Source organism: Jaculus jaculus, chromosome 7 (assembly GCF_020740685.1).
Source record: "Jaculus jaculus isolate mJacJac1 chromosome 7, mJacJac1.mat.Y.cur, whole genome shotgun sequence".
Lineage (NCBI taxonomy): Eukaryota > Metazoa > Chordata > Mammalia > Rodentia > Dipodidae > Jaculus > Jaculus jaculus.
In genome coordinates, this window is record NC_059108.1 from 53,887,336 (window position 1) to 53,908,489 (window position 21,154).

The following is a 21,154-nucleotide window of genomic DNA, read 5'->3' on the forward strand; positions in this document are numbered from 1 at the left end:
TGGCTGGAGACCCTGGCACAGCCACTTTCTCTGTCTCTCTCTGTGTCTCCCTCCCCCCATCTAACACTCATTCAAATAAATAAATAAATGTTTAAAAAATAATTATAGCCTCAAGAGCCTCCAGTGTTTCCTTCTGAAATGAACTGTCTTATTCTTTTTTTAAAAAGATTTATTTGTTTGTTTGTTTGTTAGAGAGAGGGAGAGAGAGAGAGTGAGAATGGGCACACCAGGGCCTCTAGCCACTGCAAAAGAACTCCAGATGCATGTACCACCATGTGCATCTGGCTTATGTGTGACCTGGAGAATTGAAATTGTGTCCTTAGGCTTTATAGGCATGCACCTTAACCGCTAAGCTATCTCTCCAGCCCTTAACTATCTTACTCTGTCACAGGTCACCTGTGCAGAGCTAACGTTCTCAGCCCATCCAAATTGTACAGATGAGTTAATGTATAGATATACTCAAAGTTAAGAATAGATAAAAACTGTAGTTTTATTTCTTGCCTTCAGGTCACCCCCCCTTTTTTAAAAATAACTTTCAAGTAAATGTTTTTAATACGTTAGATGTTGTTACTCAGTGTAGTTAGTCATAGTTATTGTCACTGAAAAGTTGGCTAGAAATTGAATCTAGAGATGTTATTTTATCTGAAATTATGTTTGCAGTTAATGAAGTCTGTTTCCCTCCTCCCAGTATAACACTAGAAAAGGAAATTTGCAAAATTTTAATTTTTAAAAATGTATTCATAGTTGGGTGTGGTGGCACATGCCTTTAATCCCAGCACTTGGGAGGCAGAGGTAGGTGGATTGCTTGAGTTCGAGGCCATCCTGAGACTACATAGTGAATTCTAGGTCAGCCTGGACTAGAGCAAGACCCTACCTTGAAAAAAAGAAAAAGAAAAAAAAATGTATTCATTACCAAATGTATTAGTAACTTATCTAATTTACTTGATTCTGATCTGCCCATGTTTTCACACATCACCAGATCTGACCTAGCTTTCTGTGTGTTTCTGCGTTTCCTAGTTTGAGTTGTACAGGCTTAGGCAGAGTTTTTATTACTAATTATCCCTTTGTTCCCAGTTCTAAGAATATTAAAGCAAGAATCTTAAAGCCCTTGAATAGTTAATAGAAATATAAGAAAATTAAACAATTTCATATTCATTCATTCTCCCTCCCACCACCCCCGTCCTTCTCTTCCATCTGTGGATGGACTCCAAGACTGATTCCATAACTTGGCTATTACAAATAATGCCACTGTGAACTTGTATTTTCAACTGTTCCCTTTTATGTTAACTTCATTTCTTTCCAGAATATACCTAGGAGTAGTATAACTGAATCAGATAGTTACTACTTCAGGTTTTCATTTTTAAAAAATATATTTTTATATATTTGTGTGTGTGTGTGTGAGAGAGAGAGAGAATGAGAATGGGTGTGCTAGGTCCTCCAGCCACTACAGTGAACTCCAGATGCATACATCACCATGTACATCTGGCTTATGTGGGTACTGGGGTATCAAACCTGTGTCCTTAGGCTTCACAGGCAAATGCCTTAACTGCTAAACTATTTCTCCAGCCCCTAGTTTTTCATTTTTTTTAAATATCTTATTTATTTGAGAGAGAGAATAGGTCCAGGGTATCCATCTACTGCAAATGAACTGAAGACGCATGTGCCACCTTGTGTATATGGCTTACATGGTTACTGGGGAATCAAACCTGGGTCCTTTTGCTTTGCAGGCAAGTATCTTAACTGCTAATCTATGTCTCCAGCCCAGTTTTTCATTTTTAAATTTTTTTTTGTTATTTTTATTTATTTGAAAGTGACAGACAGAGAGAAAGAGGAAGATAGAGACAGAATAGGCGTGCCAGGGCCTCCGGCCACTGCAAACGAACTCCAGACGCGTGCACCCCCTTGTGCATGCATCTGGCTAACGTGGGTCCTGGAGAATGGAGCCTCGAACCGGGATCCTTAGGCTTCACAGGCAAGCACTTAACCGCTAATCCATCTCTCCAGCCCCAGTTTTTAATTTTTAAAGGAACCTTTATACCAAATTCCATAGTAGCAATTCTCTCTGAAGAGATAAAGTACGGCTGCACCAGGACCTGCTGCCACTGCAAATCAAATGAACTTCAGACACACATGCCCCTTTTTGTGTCTGGCTTTATGTGGATACTTGGGAATTAAATCCAGGCTGTCTGTACCCTTAACTGCTGAGCCATCTTTCCTTCCCATATCTAGTTCTTTTTAATGCATATTTAGTGTTCCATTATATACATACACAAAATTTTATTTTTTCAATTTCTGATAATGAATATCTATGTTGTTTATAATGTTATGCTTTTAAAATACATTTTTTTAAACTTTTTTTTTCTTTTTTTGGTTTTTTGAGGTAGGGTCTCACTCTGGCTCAGGCTGACCTAGAATTCACTATGTAGTCTCAGGGTGACCTCGAACAAAGGTTGTTTAACATTGCATGGTAGTGCCTTAATTGCTGAGTCATCTCCTCATTCCCAGATTATACTTTTATATGCCCTTTCCTCCACCCCTAGGACCACTGCAGAAGAAGCGTGAGAAATATAAGAGCCATAGGTGGGAAGGAACATCCTTAGGCATTGCTCCCTTGCCAAGAGACTGACTGGTACACTCATGACCCCACAGTGAATACAAATAATCCCACTGAAGAGGGTCAACTTTTCTATTCCTTTTTTTTTTTTTCTTTTTGGTTTTTCAAGGTAGGGTTTCACTCTAGCCCAGGTTGACCTGAAATTTACTGCGTAGTCTCAAGGTGGCCTTGAACTGATGGCAATCCTACTGCCTCCAAGTGCTGGGATTAAAGATTTGTGCCACCATGCCTGTCCCTATTCTTATATACAGTTGAAAAAAAGGAAACATCACTTTTTTTTTTTTTTTTTTGCTTACACTGAAGACATCTTTTAGGGTAGTTTATAATCATCTGAACCCTAACTAAACAGTATCATTTTATCAATAGGAAAATGGAAAAAATGAAATTATTATTACTGTCATTTATCTCTAATTGCTTTTACTTTTTGAACTAAATTAAGAATTGCTTATTGTAGTCTTATGATACTGTTTCAATAATTCTGCAAAGCTCATGTATCAGCAAAATGAACAGAGATGTAGAGGCAAGTAATTCACCTTTTTATTTATTTATTTATTTATTTATTTATTTATTTATTTATAAGCATACTGAGAGAAGAGAGACAGAGAGAATATATGTGCCAGAGCCTTCAGCTGCTACAAATGGTCTATGGATGTTTGTACCACTTAGTGCATCTGGCTTTATGTGTGTACTGAGGAATTGAACTCCGGGCATTAGGCTTTGCAGGCAAATGTCTTAACCACGGAGCCATCTCTCCAGCACCCCTCATTATATTTTTAATAATATTTATTAGCACCATATTAGTCACCTAAAATTCATTTCTTGTGCTACAAACAAAATTCTGCTGTTTAGAGCTGGAGAGATGGCTCAGTGCTTAAGGCGCTTACTAGCAAAGCTTAACGGACCTTGGTTTGATTCCCTTAATACTCACATAAATCCAAATATACAAAGTAGCACATTTATCTGGAGTTGGTTTGCAGAGATAGAGGCCCTGGCACATCCATATTCTCATTCTCTCTCTCTCTTCTTGCAAATAAATAACATGTTTTACAAAATTCTACTGTTTAGAATTCAGCTCAGTAAATTCTTTTGGCATTAAAGTAAAGCGTTTGAAGAATTTGTGTTGTGGCTTTCCATAGGGTCACTGTTGAGAAATACAAGGCAATAATGTGGAGGTAGTCCTGAAGACAGTAGTGATGACTATCTGTGTGTATATGCATTCTACAGTGAAGGTGAAATTATGCTGACACTGCTAATAGGAACTTTTCTTATCTGGCTCTGGACTAAGTTGGAGGTTTTCTATCCTTGGGAGTGTGCATGTGCATGCTATTGATTCTCTGGACTAGCCTAGGGAAAAGGGCACATGCTGATAGTGGTAACATTTAATTCCTTGCACATGGTGTATTTTGGGCTGTTTTACACTGCTCATAACTGGAAATGAAAACAATTTCTATAAAGATACAACGTCGTGTACAACTTGTAATACCAAAATTACAGAGAACTTTAGCAGAAGTATGAAGCCAGTGTGAGCAGGAGTGGTAGCATGTGCAGGTCTGTATTCATGCTGGTACCTTGGACTTGGTGACATCAGTGAATGTAAATGCCCCAGTAGCCTCAGGTACTTTTTAGAAAGATGTTTGTTTGTATGTATTTATGGATATACGTACCTATGTAATTGAAAGTGAACATATGTGTAGGCATGCCAGGGCTTCTTGCTGCTGCAAATGAACTTTAAGCGCATGCACTATGTTGTGCATCTGGCTTTACATGGATACTGGGAAATTGAACCTGGGCCAGCAGGCTTTGCAGGAAGCACCTTTAACCACTGAACCATTTCCTTAGTCCATCAGTTTTTGTTGTTGTTGTTGTTGTTTTTGGTGGTGGCTATTTTTTCTCATTTGTTTGAGAGAGAGTTAAAGAGAGAATGGGTGCATCAGGGCCTCTAGCCATTGTAAACAAATTCCAGATGAATGATCCACCTTGTGCATCTGGCTTACATGGTTTCTGGGCATTTGAACGTGGATCCTCTGGCTGCGCAGGCAAGCGCCTTCACTGTTCAGCCATCGCTCAAGCCCTTTTTGTTTTTGATTAAGTTTACTTCTTAGTTCCCAGCTGGTGGGGTCTTTGGGAGGTAGACCCTTGCTGTAGAAGGTTTATTGCTGTAGGTAGACTTTGGGGTTGAAGAGTCCACCTCTACTGTGTGTTCATCCCTGATGTGGATATGTGATGAAGTAAGCTAGTTTCCTCCACCATGATGAAGCTCACCCTTGAAACCTTAAGCCTGAAATAAACCCTTTGTTCACATAAGCTGTTTTTGGTTATGTTTTGTCACAGCCACTAGAAAGTATATGCTACAAGGACTTTTGAACTGCTAAAGCTTGCATAGCAACTTGCATGAATCTTCAGTGAAACTACAGTATATTGGAAAAACCCTGTGACTTGGATGGTTTCGTTTTTTAAAAAAATATTTTATATTTTTATTTATTTATGAGAGAAAGAAGAGGCATGCCAGGGCCTCCTGCCACTGCAAACACACTCCAAACGCATGCACTACCATGTGCATCTGGCTTATGTGGGTTCTCGGGAGTAGAACCTGGGTCCTTATTTTTCACAGAAAGTGCTTTAAACTGCTAAACCATCTCTTTAGCCCAACTGATTTCATTTTGACCCAGTAACTTTTAGCACTTCCCAGGCAGATATTGTCAGGACAAGTGCACATTTCATTTGGAATCTTTTGGGGGAAAGTCCCGGAAATGTTGGAGAGATGTCTTAAAAAGAAAGAAGAAAGGGGAGGAAAAAACATAAGAAATGTCCTTTTAAAAATTATATTTTATTTATTTTTATTTATTTATTTGGCAGAGAGAGAAAATGGGCGTGCCAGAGCCTTCAGCCACTGCAAAGGAACTCCAGATGCATGTGCCCCTTTGTGCATCTGGTTGATGTGGGTCCTGGAGAATTGAGCCTTGGTCCTTTGGCTTTGCAGGCAAATGCCTTAACCACTAAGCCATCCCTCCAGCCCCGAAAATGTCCTTTGATAACAGAGATTTGTTTTAAATCTTTATTGAAGACCTTTTTGTAGCTATCTTTCAAGTGTGCTGTGTACCATTAGTACTATTAGAAAGGTCAGAAACATTTTGGATGCTTTTTAAAATGTTAAAGCAGAGTGCATCCCTTCCCCCTTTGGAGCTAAGGAAAAAGCTGAATTCTTTGACTTTCAGTTTAAGCAGGGAAGATGGATCACACAGATTGATGATATTTATTCCTGGCTGCATCTCTGCCATGGGAAAGGATGAAATACTTTACCTTAACAGTCTCTTGTGTATTCACATTCAGGTGGGAATAAGGTTCCAGTCCTTGCATAAGAGTGTGTGTGTGTGTGTGTGTGTGTGTGTGTGTGTGTGTGTGTTGGGGTAGATAATAGTTTTATAACTATGACAAACCGTTAAAGGTGGAAAGGAACTAAGATTACTGATTAAAGGGTGAAGCAGCTCCCTCTAGGCTGTTAAGAAATAATACCTTCGCATGCCATATTCTGCTAACTAACGCTGATAGCTCACCAGAGCATTCTTTATTGCTGACTAAATAGCATTATGAAAATTCTGACTTGGTTATGTTAACTAAATGCCTCTGTTTAAAACTTCCAATTTCAAATAGTTTTAGCACTCATCTTTAACATTTCACATTTCCTGTCTGTAGTTCTTACTTGCTATTATTTGAGGTTCATATAAAAATGGCAGCCTTTCATTTGTGGAGTTAGATGTAGCCAAAAGCTTTTCTTTAATTATATCCATTCAACCTTGTATAGTTAAGGGTCTGTCAGTATTTCCATTATAAACCTCTATATTCAGGGCTTTATAACATAGCTATGAAAATTAGCTCTAGGCAAAAACTTGATGTATTAGGTCTCATGAGGTTTTCCCTCATCCCCATCCTCCATTTTCATTTTTACTGATACAAGGGTGAGTGGTTTCAAAATGCCTTTTGGCATCTGCAAATATCATTTTGAGTTTAAAAAGAAACAATAAATTTTTGGGCTTTATACCTGTTTGTTCTAACACTTAGGGGAAGTTGTAGACTTGTGACGTTAAGTTAGATGAATATTTACCAATTGACATCCTATTTTGTGTTAAACAAGACCCTGGTAGGCTGGTATCAGTACAGTCTGGAGGAGGACTTGCCTGAAATGCTAAATGTTGAGACTAAGATGATTACCCTTTTTTGAGGTAGTGTGTGTACAACTCCTTAGAAGATTAAGCCTCTTTTTTTTCCGCTAGCTTTTCAGTTTAAAGGTGTTTTTTTTTTTTTTTTTTTTGGCTCCTTCCCATGAGATCAGAGGATTGTGTGTTTGTTATTTAACTGTTTCAATATTGGAGGAAGAAGTGCATGTGTGTGTATGTGCATGCGCCCCCGCTGGAGATCTGTGTTTAGTATTCCCTTCACAGGGTTGCTGTACTTAATATTTCTTATTGATATGATAACATTTACTCTAAACAAAGAGTTTTCTTCTTTCCTTGAAAGGGAGGATTGGAGGCTAGTTATGCAAGTGGGCAGTGGAAGAGGATATATACTCTGAAGAGTGCTGTTTAAATAATTTACTTGAGTTTTCAGGGAAAATTGTAAGAATACTCTAGACAGCATACTGGATTTTTCTTCTTGCTGTTATTGAGTGTTCTGTTAGTTTGAGTGGGGGATAGTTGTAATATTGAAAAATAATTTGCCACAAATAAATCTGAATTAGATATATTTAATATAATGACTTATTTCCAGTTTGCCTTTTCTGGTTTTCCCTAAATGCCTCTGAAAATGTGAATTTTCAGTGAATTTTTTTATTTTGAAAATTAAGTAGCACTGGGTGTGGTGCTGCATGCCTTTAATCCCAGGACTTGGGAGGCAGAGGTAGGAGGATCGCTGTGAGTTCAAGGCCACCCTGAGACTACATAGTGAATTCCAGGTCAGCCGGGGCTCGAATGAGACCCTACCTTGAAAAACCAAAAGGAAAAAAAAAATAATGAGTGGGGCTATAGTGATGGCTTAGTGGTTAAGGTGTTTGCCTGCAAAGCTTAAGGACCCAGGTTTGATTCTCCAGTACCTATAAGCCAGATGCATAAGGTTGGCAGCATGCATCTGGAGTTTGTTTGCAATGGCTGGTGGCTCTGGTGCACCCATTCTTTCTCTCATCCATCTATCTACCATCTGTCTCTCTCTCTCTCTCTCTCTCTCTTTCTCTCTCTATCATCATCGTCATCTGCCTTTCTGTCAAATAAATATTTTAAATATTTTTAAAAATAAGTAAGATGTTGCTTAATCAGTGATGCATTTACCATGAAAGGTTTTGTTGCTTCAGAAATAGCATAGTCCTCTCACAGGGAGGGTATTATAAGTCTTAGGAATGTATGAAATGTAAATTATATTAAGATAAACATAAAATTATCAAATATCTCATATACCTTTCACTTGAGTATATACATTCTATGAATTATATTCTATGAATTAGTATTTTGCCCTTATATAGTTTATTAGGGTAGGATTCTGCATAGTATATTTAAGATTTTTTTTTTGAGGTAGGGTCTCACTTTAGCCCAGGCTAACCTGGAATTCACTATGTAGTATCAGGGTAGCCTTGAACTCATGTCAATCCTCCTACCTCTCCCTCCCAAGTGCTGGGATGAAAGGTGTATGCCAGCACTCCTGGCTCTATTGTTTTAATTTTTTTATTTTTATTTATTTATTTGAGAGAGAGAGAAAGAAGCAGAGAGAGAAGGAGAGAGAATGGGTGCACCAGGGCTTCCAGCCACTACAAACGAACTCCAGATGCATGCACTACCTTGTGCATGTGGCTTATGTAGGTCTTGGGGAATCAGACCTGGGTCCTTTGGCTTTGCATCTAAACCACTAAGCAATCCTTCCAGCCCTGTTTGTTTTACATATTTTATAAGCACATGTTGTAAACTAGACTATTCACTATATTACCATGGCTGTATTAACTGAATTTTTTGTATTTTGCTAAAATAGATTGGTCACTTAATTTCATGTATAAGTATTAATTTTCGCTTATTTAATCACCAGTGTGATTTGTTACATATGTTTTCATGCATAAGTGTAAAGTGGTTTAAGATATTATAAGAAGAAATTTACATCTACATTTTACCTCATTGATCAAGTGTGGATTATAGTAACTGCCTCAGTTGGTTATTTTAAAGGTTAAATGCAGCAATGAGTAGAAAGTGGTTGGTAAATGATCCATTCATGAGGAGAATGCCATCATTATCTATACTGTTACTTTCCAAAGAAACTGTCCTAAAATCAATTCTTTACAGTATCCTTATGCCTTGCATCTTCAACAGAATTGTAATGTATATCAACTTATCTTTATGGTTTTTAACTTGTTTTCAGTATATATCTTTATCACTGTTACCCATTCAGTTAATTACTGAGTTAGAGTTTTAAAAAAGTAAAATCAGAATTTATAAACATGAACATTTCTCACTATAATGGACCTTTTAGAAATGGTGATAATTAGCTAGCCAGAGCTGCTATAGAAAAAAAGGGGGGGGGCTGGAGAAATGGTCACCTTGTGCATCTGGCTAACGTGGGTCCTGGGGAATTGAACCTGGGTCCTTTGTGGCAAAAGCCTTAACTGCTAAGAAGCCATCCCTCCAGCCCAGGATATTTCTTAACTTTGTCTAAATATCAGCTTTTCTTTGTAAAATGATGCTTCCATCATAAAGTTTCTGAGAACATCTGTGTACATGTCTGAAGTTCAGTAGGTTAACCAGTAGCTTATGGTGTTGGTTTAAATTCATGTATATTTAGAAAAATGAACTCTGTTATCCTTGCTAGTGGCATCAGCACACAGCTGCACCTGTCTAGTAGGTGGCTGCTATAGTGAGGAGCAGAACAGTTGCTGACAGCACTTTTGGATCTAGTGCTGCTCTTATCCAGAACAGGGACGATAGTCAGTGGAGACCCTACTCTTACCTGGAATTTGGACCACAGTCAACTCTTAACATCCAATATACATTTGCTTCTTGGTTCTTGGTTTGTGTGTGTGTGTACAGTATTATTTTTTACTCATGCTTCTCTGAAAGTGTATGTTAATCCATTTTCTTCAGTCTTGAATAGTGTTATCTTTGAATTTCCTTAATATTTTTAACTCTATCGCCTTTTATTGCTTTCTACTTTGTGTTGTAATTATTTTCTGTATAGGAAAATACATTTTGATGCCAAAAAGTAATTATTTGACAAATTCAACTAATATCTTTTCAGTGTCTATATAATAGAAGACATTATTATGGGCACTTCAGATTCTTAAGTGATCTAATTAAATGAAACTTAACATAGTATGCACTCATGCACTTATTACACGAAAGATAGACTAAGTAAATATGAGAAAGAAACTTAAGTGTAAATCCTTACCTTTTAAAAACCATTTCATATTGTGTCCTTTTAGTCCTTTCCTCAGTTGGTAACGAGTCTTACCCATTTATGCTTGTCAGTATCTTCATGAAAGCAAATAACAGTACCTGTGCAGCTGGGATGTAGCTGTCATACATAATTTAAATTCCATCTATCTTATTGCCTCCTATGAATCTAGTTAATTAAAGGTTTTGGTTTTATTGAAAAGCAAAACAGTGTGTTTTCTGTGGCGTAGTAATTTTTTATTTTTTTAAATTATTTATTTTTTAAGAGGTGGGGGGAGAGAATGGGCACCTCCAGCACTGCAGACAAATTCCAAACATATGTGCCACCTTGTGCATCCAGATTATGTGGGTACTGGGAGATTGAACCTGGGTCCTTAGGTTGCACAGGCAAGCGCTTTAACCACTAAGCCATCTCTTCCAGCTCCTGTGTGTGTGTGTGTGTGTGTGTGTGTGTATGTGCCCATTTGCTTTACTTTTCCAGTTTGATAGCTATCATCAGACTGTTTTACAGAATTAGGGGAGCCGGTAGAGCAATTGGGCCTGTGTGCTTTTACCTGGCCTGTGAAAGATTTGGGAAGCTCCTCTTGGAGGTTGGGGTTCTAGGAACTGTTTGGATCTAAAAGTAGTGATTGTGTTAGGATTAAATGAGAAACAAGGTCTTTGTGAGATAGAACTGATACAGTGAAGTAAAATAAGTGATCAGTTACATATATCAGAACTGAAGTTTCTGTGTAAAAAAGGCCTATTGGGAGGCTCCAGGTCGACATCAGGGCCCATGTGAATATTAGATACAAGAAAAGGCACCAAAGTTTCCATGTATTTTTTTTTTCCTATCCTTATACCCATTTTTGGTTTTTCATATTTGCTGTGCCTGTGTCTGGTTATAAATTAGGTCAGATTTAATATTTACCCCAATGCCTAAAATTACAGCATATTAGAAAGTAAATGAAAGGATCTTTATATAGATTAGATTTACCTTGCAATGAGTAGGCCTTTATGACGTGTTGTTGTTTATTTTCTTTTGTTTCATAGTTATTGCCAAAATTTGAAGTTATTGTATCTGATTTTTGCAGAATGAAACCTAGACACTCTACCTTTCATGATTACAGAGGAAAAAGCAGGAAGCAAAGGGTAGAGACAAAAACACTGAAATTGGGATGAAAAACTTTGGATAAAAGGGCAGGGACAAAAATATAGACTTGGAAAATAATCTACTTCATTCTTTTAAAAATATGTCTGCTTAGATGTTTAGGGAAGAGAGTGTCATGATTATTTTCTGTACCAAGCATTGGAATATTTCTCTTTGTCGAATGGTAATAAGTCCATAGATGTTGAGGTATGGTGAAAACTGCTTATTTATGGCACCGTGGTTCTTTGTCTGAACTCTGACTTAATGTAGATTTAGACCTCCAAGGTCTTTGAACCTTTAGATGAAATTTATCACTGAGCATATAGGAAGGTATCACTACTGTGCTATTACTTGGCACCACAGCGCAGATTCTTAAACCAAAGACATGGTCATAGTAAATACATTGAAGACTGATGAATCCCATTCATGAAAGATTTGCTAAAGTTAATGCTTCTCCAACGATTGAGTACATAGAGAAAAACATTTGAAATTGTGAATTTATTTTTTGAAAATATTTTTATTTATTTATAACAGACTTAAAAAGAGGTAAATAGAGAGATAAGGGGCACCAGATCCTCCTGCCACTGCAGATGTATTCCAGATGCATATGCCACTTTGTACACCTGGCTCTATATGGCACTGGAAAATTGGATCTGGGTTGTCAGGCTTTTGCAGTTAACCCTTTAACTACTGCACCTCTCCAGCCCTTGAAATTTAATGAGTAGGCTGGAGAAATGGCTCAATGGGTAATATTAACCTGCTGCACACATGGCAAGTTCAAATTCCCAGAACCCACATAAAAACTAGAGAAAAGTAGGGCACTTCTGTAGTCTGAGCCCTCCTATGGTGAGATGGTTGGCAGACACCATGGAATCACTGAGGCTTGTTGGCCAATAGCCAGAGGTGAACAACAAAGGGGACCCTGCCTCAAACAAGGTAGAAGGTGAGGACTTCACATTCCATGGCAGACCCATGAAATATGCACACACAATTTAAAAGAAAACCAGGGGAAATGGTACAATGGTTAAAGGTGCTTGGCTGCAAAGGCTCACGACCGGGTTTAAGTCTCCTGTGCCACCTAAAACCAGATACACAAAGTAGCACATGTGCCTGTAGTTCATTTGCAGTGGCTGGAGGCCCTGGTGTGCCCTTTCCTATTCCCTCTCTTTCTCTATGTCCTTGTAAATAAATGGTCAATAAAAATAATTTTAAAGAAACCCAAAACTCAGATAAACAGGCATTGTGACTTGGTTATACAAGAGAAGTTTCAGAGGAAGCAAGTAAAAATTCAGCATTTACATCTTATAAGTATAGGACAATAAGGTAATTCTGTTTTTATTTTATTTTATTTTTTGGTTTTTTGAGGAAGGGTCTCACGGTGACCTCGAACTCATGGCAATTTTCCTACCTCTGTCTCCCAAGTGCTGGGATTGAAGGCGTGCACCACCACACCTGGCTAGGTAACCAATTTTTTTAACCTAATAGAGTGAGTGATGTAATATCAGTGACAGAAGGAAGCCACTTTCTTAATTACTCCTATAATTAATTATTTTAGATAAAGCCTCTGTAGGCACTATAAATGGTAGAAGAAATATGTTCACTCAGTTTCAAGATGTACTTCTGTCTTCTCCCTCATCTGGCAGTTCCCTGAAGCTGTGTCTTGAGCACATATCTTGGTTTATACTAGGGTTATATTTGCCGCCATGTACATACACTTCTGTCCTCCCCTCTGTCTGGTATTCCCCTGAGTACATGGTTTGCGGAGACACTGGAACACATTCAGTGCATCACTTGGCTACCTTTGCCACTATGTTCTTTCAGGAAGAAGCCTTACTTCCTCCATCTGCCTTGCAGAGAAGAGAGAGGAATTGCTCTTTTTCAAATTTTATTTATTGATATTTTAACAAAATTGAGAACAAATAGGGATTGAAACTAGCATTTGAAACTCTTAATTTCAATTGTTTTTTCTTTACCTTATAGGACATATATTTTTCTCTCTTTAGGATATCTCTTGTCAGATTTAAGGCTTATTTAAAATGAAAAGAAAGCTGGAGCAATTTTCTTTATTCCATTTCAGTCTCCTAAGGCCTATTTCCCCCTGGTGAGCTCATAGCAACAGGGGGGTTTAAGGGAACTCAGCTTTCTGCAAATTAATGTCTCACATCATGAAAATTCAGGACTTTTTTTTTTTTTATCTTGAAAAGTAATACAGTGAGTGTGAGTATTATTTCTTGCCAGCGGGTGGAAGATGAATGATTTTGTCACAGTTTTACTGCTTGATGAGCAGTGTCCTGAGGGTCAGGCTTAAGTCTGTGTCACTATGCTGCTCATTACTCTTGAGCTAAATAAGGGCTGATTGGATCTAAATTGCCTAGCACATGGGCCACAGATGAGCTCAGTGAGCAGGGGATGACCCGCTATTCAGTCTGGGAGTAACCCCGGTGTGCAAATGCAGCATTAGAACACCGTGGGAGAATGAGAGGCTACCGGCTGCTGCCAGCAAAAGAAATCGAAATGTAAAAACTCTTTGATGCTGTGATGTTAGAATTTGAAATGTAGGAAGTGACAGGTTGATGGTACTTATCAGCTTTGCCTGGATTAGAGAACAGTGTCATCTTGCTTATATAATGATAGAAGAATGAAGCCAGCAGCTAACGACTGTGTGGAGCCACTGCTGCTGCCACAGGCAGTCATTGCTGCCTCCTACTGGTAGTTTTCCTCAAAACCAGTGAACTACAGTAAAGAAAAAGACATGCCTCTCTTCTCTCTTGTTTTCAGAAATCTAGGGTGCTTTGGTGATAAGGTGCTTGTGGAAGAATTTTTTTTTAAGGTGGGGAGGACTTAAGCATACTTTGTAGAAAACTGTTAAACAAAAGACATCAATATAGTGATGTTGGTTCCAGGGCTTTTTAAAGTAAAACAAAGGTTAAAACACTAATAAAATAAAACTACTCAAATTGCAACTGCCCTTCCTAGAATACTGAAGCAGGGGCCTCAAGTGAGAGGTTGGTCTCTCATTTTGTACTTTTTTTTTTTTTTTTTGAGGTAGGGTCTCACTCTGGTCCAGGCTGACCTGGAATTAACTATGTAGTCTCAGGGTGGCCTCCAACTCATGGTGATCCTCCTACCTCTGCCTCCCGAGTACTGGGATTAAAGACATGCACCACCATGCTCGGCTTCAACTTTGTACTTTTATCAATAATAGCACTTACTACAACTAATCTTCAAACTCTAAGGACAGACCACAAACCAGTGTTAGCAGTTTGAAATGCACCTGATAAAGATACAAAGTAAAAAAAGCCCATTATGCATAGCATGCTTCATATATCTCCTTCATTGGAGGGGTTGGGTGGAAGGCAAAACCTAGAAAATTCCATACAAGATTGCTTTCTTTCTTTTTACTTCTATAATTGTGACATTTAAAAAAAATAAGTATTTGAACCCTGTTTGTGGTATTATATGTAAAAGGTGGAGATTGACTTTTTTTAAAGCTAGTCATATTAAAAGAATAGCTATTGCTGTTTTGTTAGATCCATTCATGCTCTTCTGATTCATAGATATTTTTAATCCAAGTGGATTAAATGGGATTAAATGTGTAGCCTGCTTTCTTCATGTACTTGGCCATTAGTAGCTCCCCTTATCAGTGACATTTTTGTATTTTTGGTATCTTCATGATATTCCATTATGTAGATACAGCATAGTTTGTGGGGCCATTTCCTACTTGTAAAGTTTGCTCAGTTTAGTTTTTCACCATTAGTTGCAAAGATGTATGAAAGTGGTAGAATGTTTTGGCAGATGTTTTGGTATTATCTTAATTACTACACCATTCTATGGTTGCTATTCATATTGTAGCAAATGAAGCTTTGATCTTCACAGACTTTTTATTTTTTGGGTCTATAGAAGGTATGTTTAAATGATTTAATTTAAAATGTATACCCTTATATGTACTTCTAAAAATAATGACTAGGAGGTATAATTTAATTAGACCCAAGGTTTATACATGCACACATGCTTACATAAATAACTAGACATCCATAAGAAGTTTTTACCTCATAGAAAAACATAGATTAGAAAAAAAATAAAAAAATTTTCTTAATTTTTTTTTCTTTTTATGTAAGGGAACTATAGCTCAATGTGTCAAAGTAACAGACATAGCAAGCTTCCTAGTTGGTGGTAAAATGACACATAGGGTTAAGAAATTAACTTTCACTTCCCAGAGTTAATTCTTTTTTGTATTGATATCCTACCATTTTTCTATAAATAAACAAAAATAAAGCTTAATAAAATTTTTGAAGCACTGAAAACTCTATAGAGCTATTTTTATATTACTGAAGTTTATATATCTTTGAAAGACTGTAAATAATACAGAAATCTGTAGAGTAGAAAATGGAAGTCATTCTTTTAAGCCACTCTCCCACAAAGGAAGCTGCTGTCAACACCACCAACTTCCTTCTTCATTACCTCTTTCACTGAAGGAGAGAAGAAAACTAACATTAGTGTTATACTATGGAAATTTCTAGAGTCTTCTTCACTGAGAAAGATATAGATACCTCTGCACACATTGTTTAAGGCAACATGCCATATCATTGTATAGTCTTTGATTTACTTAAAGAACACTGAGGAATTATACATTATTTTAAGGGAGCTTAGTTCTTCTACCTCATCTTTCCAAGATACTGGTCCCTTGAAACAGTGGGTTGCTGAGTCTGTTTAGCCAGAATGTTAACAATAGTTTATTTTTGTGAATTTGAAAAGATCCATTGTCAAAACTGTGACTGATTTCTACCTCAGTCAGTGTTTGAGTCATATACGGAATAGTCTCTTTTGTTTCGCAAAAGAGAGAGAGAATGGGCACACCAGGGCCTCTAGCCACTGCAAATAAACTCCAGATGCATGTGCCACCTTGGGCATCTGGCTTACTCGTGTCCTGGGGTATTGAACCTGTGTCTCAAGGCTTTACAGGCAAGCAGATGCCTTTAACCACTAAGTCATCTCTCCAGCCCCAGAATAGTCTTTTACTTGTAGCAGAAAATACTGTTACTTGTTTTCATTATTTATTTATTTAATAGATAAAAGATAAAGAGGGAGAGAGAATGAATGGGTGCCCCAGGGCCTCCAGCTACTGCAAATGAACTCCACATGTGTGCGCCCCCTTTTGTATCTGGCTAACGTGGTCCTGGGGAATGAAACCTGGGTCTTTTGGCTTTGCAGGCAAACGACTTAACTGCTAAGCCATCCCTCCTGCCCTGTTACTTATTTTCAAAAGATTACAAATGTAAATTTGAAGCTTGTTTCTTCTCTTTAATCTTTAGCAAGTTACATAACTTCTCTGCTTTAATTTTTATAGTCTGTAAAATGTGTGGTATTACATAATAAAGGGCTGGCTTGAAGAATAAAACAGATAACACAGAATACTTATATGTTCATTGCTTTTTAATTTTATTTATCTATTTATTTGCAAGCAGAGAGGGGAGTGGAATAAGACACTTAGGGCCGCTTGCCACTACAACTGAACTCCAGATGCATGTGCCACTTTTTGGATCTATTTTATGTGGGTACTAGGGAGTTGAGACTGGGCCATGAAGCTTTGTAAAAAAGTTCCTTGAATTGCTGAGCCATTTCTCCAGCCTCTTGGTTGCTTTTATTATTATTAATCTGTCCATTCATTTCAGAGAAGTGAAGGAAAAGGATGTATATTTACAAATATATTTAAATGTTTCCCACTTGACATTGAGATTTTTAGAGCTCCACTCTGAAATGTCAGTAATATTCCTTGAATACTATACAAGTTTTAAATAAATTCATAACAACCCACCTTTTTTATACCTCTCATCTTTTTTTTCTTAAGGATATAAGTTTGTCTTTACATAGGAAACAGAAATTACTATTTTTCAGTTAGTACTTTGATGGGTCAGGCATCCAATTTCTGCTCTTGCAGGTTATGCTGTGGTTGGAGAGAAGAGAGGCATCCAGTGATATTACTGTTTAGTGTCCCTCAACACAGGAGGTGGACCTGGAAATAAGCCAGTGAACAGAGTCGCGATTGACAGACTGAGACAGGTGCTAGAGAGATCCTTCTTGAGATTCTCTGACATCAACAGTTGTGATTGAGAGACTAAGAGACAGGCGCCAGAGTAACACTTCTTGAGACTCTGACATTAGGTAGAGGATTTTCTCTGGGATTACCCCATGCAAAACTGGGTGTGACTATAGGGCAATAAGCCAGTCCTGTTATATCGCAGTGGTGATTGGTGACATGCTCTAGTAGCTTGTGTTTATGTTGATAATAATACAAGCACTTCTACAAATTATTTTTGTTATCTTTCACGTTTTAGTAATACAGTAATAATTTGGTCTGGGAATATGGCTCACCAGTTAAACGTGCTTGCTTGCAAGCCCGGTGGCCTGTGTTCAGTTTCCCAGTTGTAATGCCAAAACCACAAAGGGGCACATGCATCTGGCGTTTGTATGTTGCCCATACATGCACGTGTGTGCACACACACATGCACAATGGATAAATAAATATATTTTAAAAATAAAATACTAATTAGCTGCTTGCATACATGGAAAGTCTAATAACCTGGTATTGTGGTGCTTTCTCATTGGTATACTGTTTTGCATTGTTTTTTGGCAGCTAGTTTTCATCTTTTCCCACTCTGACACATTAATTTCTTCTTTTACATTTTTATATGCTGCAACTTCTTTTTGTTTTCAATGTATTATCTATTGTTTAATTTGTTTATTAGAGACAGAGAGAGGAAGACAGTGAGAATGGGCACGTAAGGGCCTCTAACCACTGCACACAAACTCCAGATGACTGCGCCACCATGTGCATCTGGCTTTCATGGGACCTGGAGAATTGAACCTGGGTCCAGAGGCTTGGCAGGCAAGCACCTTAACCAACAAGCCATCTCTCCAGCCCTGCTGCAACTTCTTGATCTTTGAACACAGCATACTTTGATATGCTATTGTGAAAAAAATTTATTTAATACTATATAAATGATATTAAGCCAAGCATGATGGCAATCCCAGCACTCAGGAGTCAGAGGTAGGAGGATCACTGGAGTTCGAGGTCACCCTAAGATTACATAGTGAATTCCAGGTCATTTTGAACTAGAGTGAGACCCTACCTCGAAACCCCTCCCCTCCAAAAAAAAAAAAAAACTATATAAATGATATTAGTCCAGAAGCAGTGCATATACTATGCCATTTTAATTTTTTTTAACTTAATACTGTTGCTATATCTTACTAGATGGTACATACATTAAGGCAATGAAAGAGTAAAACAAGAAAAAGAAATTTTGAGATTCAGGATATGAAAGACTCAGCACATATAAAGGACAAGAAATCAAACACTTGGTTCAGAAAAGAATTGTTACACACTGAATAGCATGACAGCAAGCTATAGACAGTAGACCTTTAGGAAAGTAAGAAGCTGAAAAACTGTTTAGGCTTCTAAGAAGAATAAGGCAGTTTGATCATGAATTTCTTTGAAAGACATGTAGCCTTAAAAAAATTATTCTGGGGCTGGAGAGATGGCGTAGTGGTTAAGTGCTTGCCCGTCAAGCCTAAGGACCCTGGTTTGAGGCTTGATTCCAAAAAATTATTCTAGTGATCACCTGTTAAACAACATTTTTAATTTTTTTTAAATATTTTTGTTTATTTATTTAGTTATTTATTTATTTATTTGAGAGCGACAGAGAAAGAAAGAGGCAGAGAGAGAGAGAGAGAGAGAGAGAGAGAGAATGGGCGTGCCAGGGCCTCCAGCCACTGCAAACAAGCTCCAGACACGTACACCCCCTTGTGCATCTGGCTAATGTGGGTCCTGGGGAATCGAGCCTCGAACTGGGGTCCTTAGGCTTCACAGGCAAGTGCTTAACCACTAAGCCATCCCTCCAGCCCCATTTTGAATTTTTTTAAAAACATTTTTATTTGCAAGGAGAGAGAGAAAGCAAGAGAGTGAGCATGCCAGGGCCTCTTGCCTTTACAAATGAGCCACTTTGTGCATCTGGTTTTATGTGGGTATGTGGGAATCGAATCTGGGCGGACAGGCTCTGCAAACAGGTGTCTTTAACCCCTGAGGTATCACCTTTAACCCCAGTTTTACTTTTTTGATATATAAAAGTTTATACAATATATATATATAAATGTCATCAGGCTAGAAAGGTGGCTTAGTTGGTAAACGGGCTTGATTACAAAACCTGATGGCCCCAGTTTGATTGCCTAGTACCCACATAAAACCAGATACACAAAGTGGCATAGGCATCTAGAGTTTGTTTGCAGTGGCAAGAAGCCTTGGTGTACCCATTCTTCCCCATCTCCTGCTTATAAATAAATCCAAATAGGTTTTCTTTTTTAAACTCATAGACTTAAATTTTTATACAAATATAATACTTAATGTTTGTTTTTGTTTGCTTGGTTGGATTTCTAAATGGAATTAGAATTATTATAGTGTTATTTGACAACTATTTCCTGAATTCTCTCTGTGTTAGAACCAGCAAGTAAATGTCCAGTGCACATGAAAATGTTTTCTGGACTAGTAAAGCTTATGGAACAGCAAACTGCACCTGCTTGTTTATTGCCCTCACATGTTTATGTTGTCATTATTCTTTTGTGAATTTTGAACTAGTTGGACCATTGATTCAGAGAAATTTCTTATGTCCTAAAGCCCATTAATGTAAAATGACAGGTAGTCTCCAGAATATAAGACATTCCATATATGGTTCTCTCTGGTTCAGCCATTGCAGAGTTCTAGTACATTGGAAAATTTGTTAGAAGCTGTAACCAGGATATCCCTACTTTCTCCGAAGATAAATTGTAGCCTTATGTGGTGTTTAAACTTGATTCAGTCATTCTGTTATTTCCATAAAGACTTATAAACTCAGTATATAGGCATCAGGAGCTTCTATTACTTCAGTGTCTTAAGCTTGTTTGGACAGGTGAATATATTCATTCACATTGAGATAATAGTTGGTATGGGAATCCAGGTTTTCCTATGCACATACATCTTTTCTCTCCTTCTCTTTTATGACATCTAGTTTGGGAATGATACAAATTATCAAATCTTTTACTCACTGATATTTCAGGTTTTCTACTTATTTTTTAATATAAAAATTGAAAGTGAGAGGAGAGCTATAGGTTAAAATGACTGCCTCTTCATGTTTATGGTCTGTTCAACTATTCATTATTATAGTATTTATATTTATTTTAGAAAAGAGAGACCACTAGTTTAAGACTACCTTAAATTTACGTGAAGAAGCAAATTGATTTAAAGTTACCTTTTAGTGCTTACTTGAAACTAACTTTGGGTTCTCAAGTCAGTCCTCATTTCTCAGAACAGAATTGCCTGTTTATGTTGAATTTATATTGAATGCTTTAATATTTTAAATCATTTTTCTTTTTAAGTTGATGAATAAGATGGAAATGTGATTTATACTGTCATCATAATTAAACTAAATTTTACTCAGCTTTCATTTGCCCTTATTTAGATGCAGCTGGTTTCCTCATTTGTGTAGCATGCAAGATAAAAATATAAATGCCATATTGGGAAGACTTTTTTTTTTTCCTTTCTCTTTGTGTTTTTTTGAGGTAAGGTCTCACTCTAACAGGCTGGCCTGGATTTCACTATGTGGTCTCACTCAGAGTGGTCTTGAACTCCTGGTAGTTCTCTTACCTCTGCCTTCCGAGTGCTGGGATTAAAGGAGTACACCATCACGCCCAGCTTGAAAGACTTTCTAATGCCAACTAACAATGCTCCAAGTATCCTTAAACATTTTTACTTTAGCCAGTAGTTAATGATTATTAGGTATTCATTACATAATAATTTAAAGAATAGTGAAGAATTTACTATGTTTTGAGAATTGACTAGTAGAACAAAGAAGCAGAAAAGACGTGAGGAAAGGATTAGGAAAGATTTTTGTAATAGACAACAGCATTTGACCTTGCCATAGCAATGAGAAGGCGTAGAAAGGGCCCATGAGTATGGTGTGTATA

General features: G+C 37.5%; 1 protein-coding gene across 5 annotated transcripts in view; it reads left to right on the forward strand.

The window, feature by feature from the left end:
* Window positions 1-21,154, forward strand: part of Mms22l (MMS22 like, DNA repair protein) — a 184,142-nt gene that overhangs the window by 88,340 nt on the left and 74,648 nt on the right. The gene's annotated exons all lie outside the window — the stretch shown is intronic.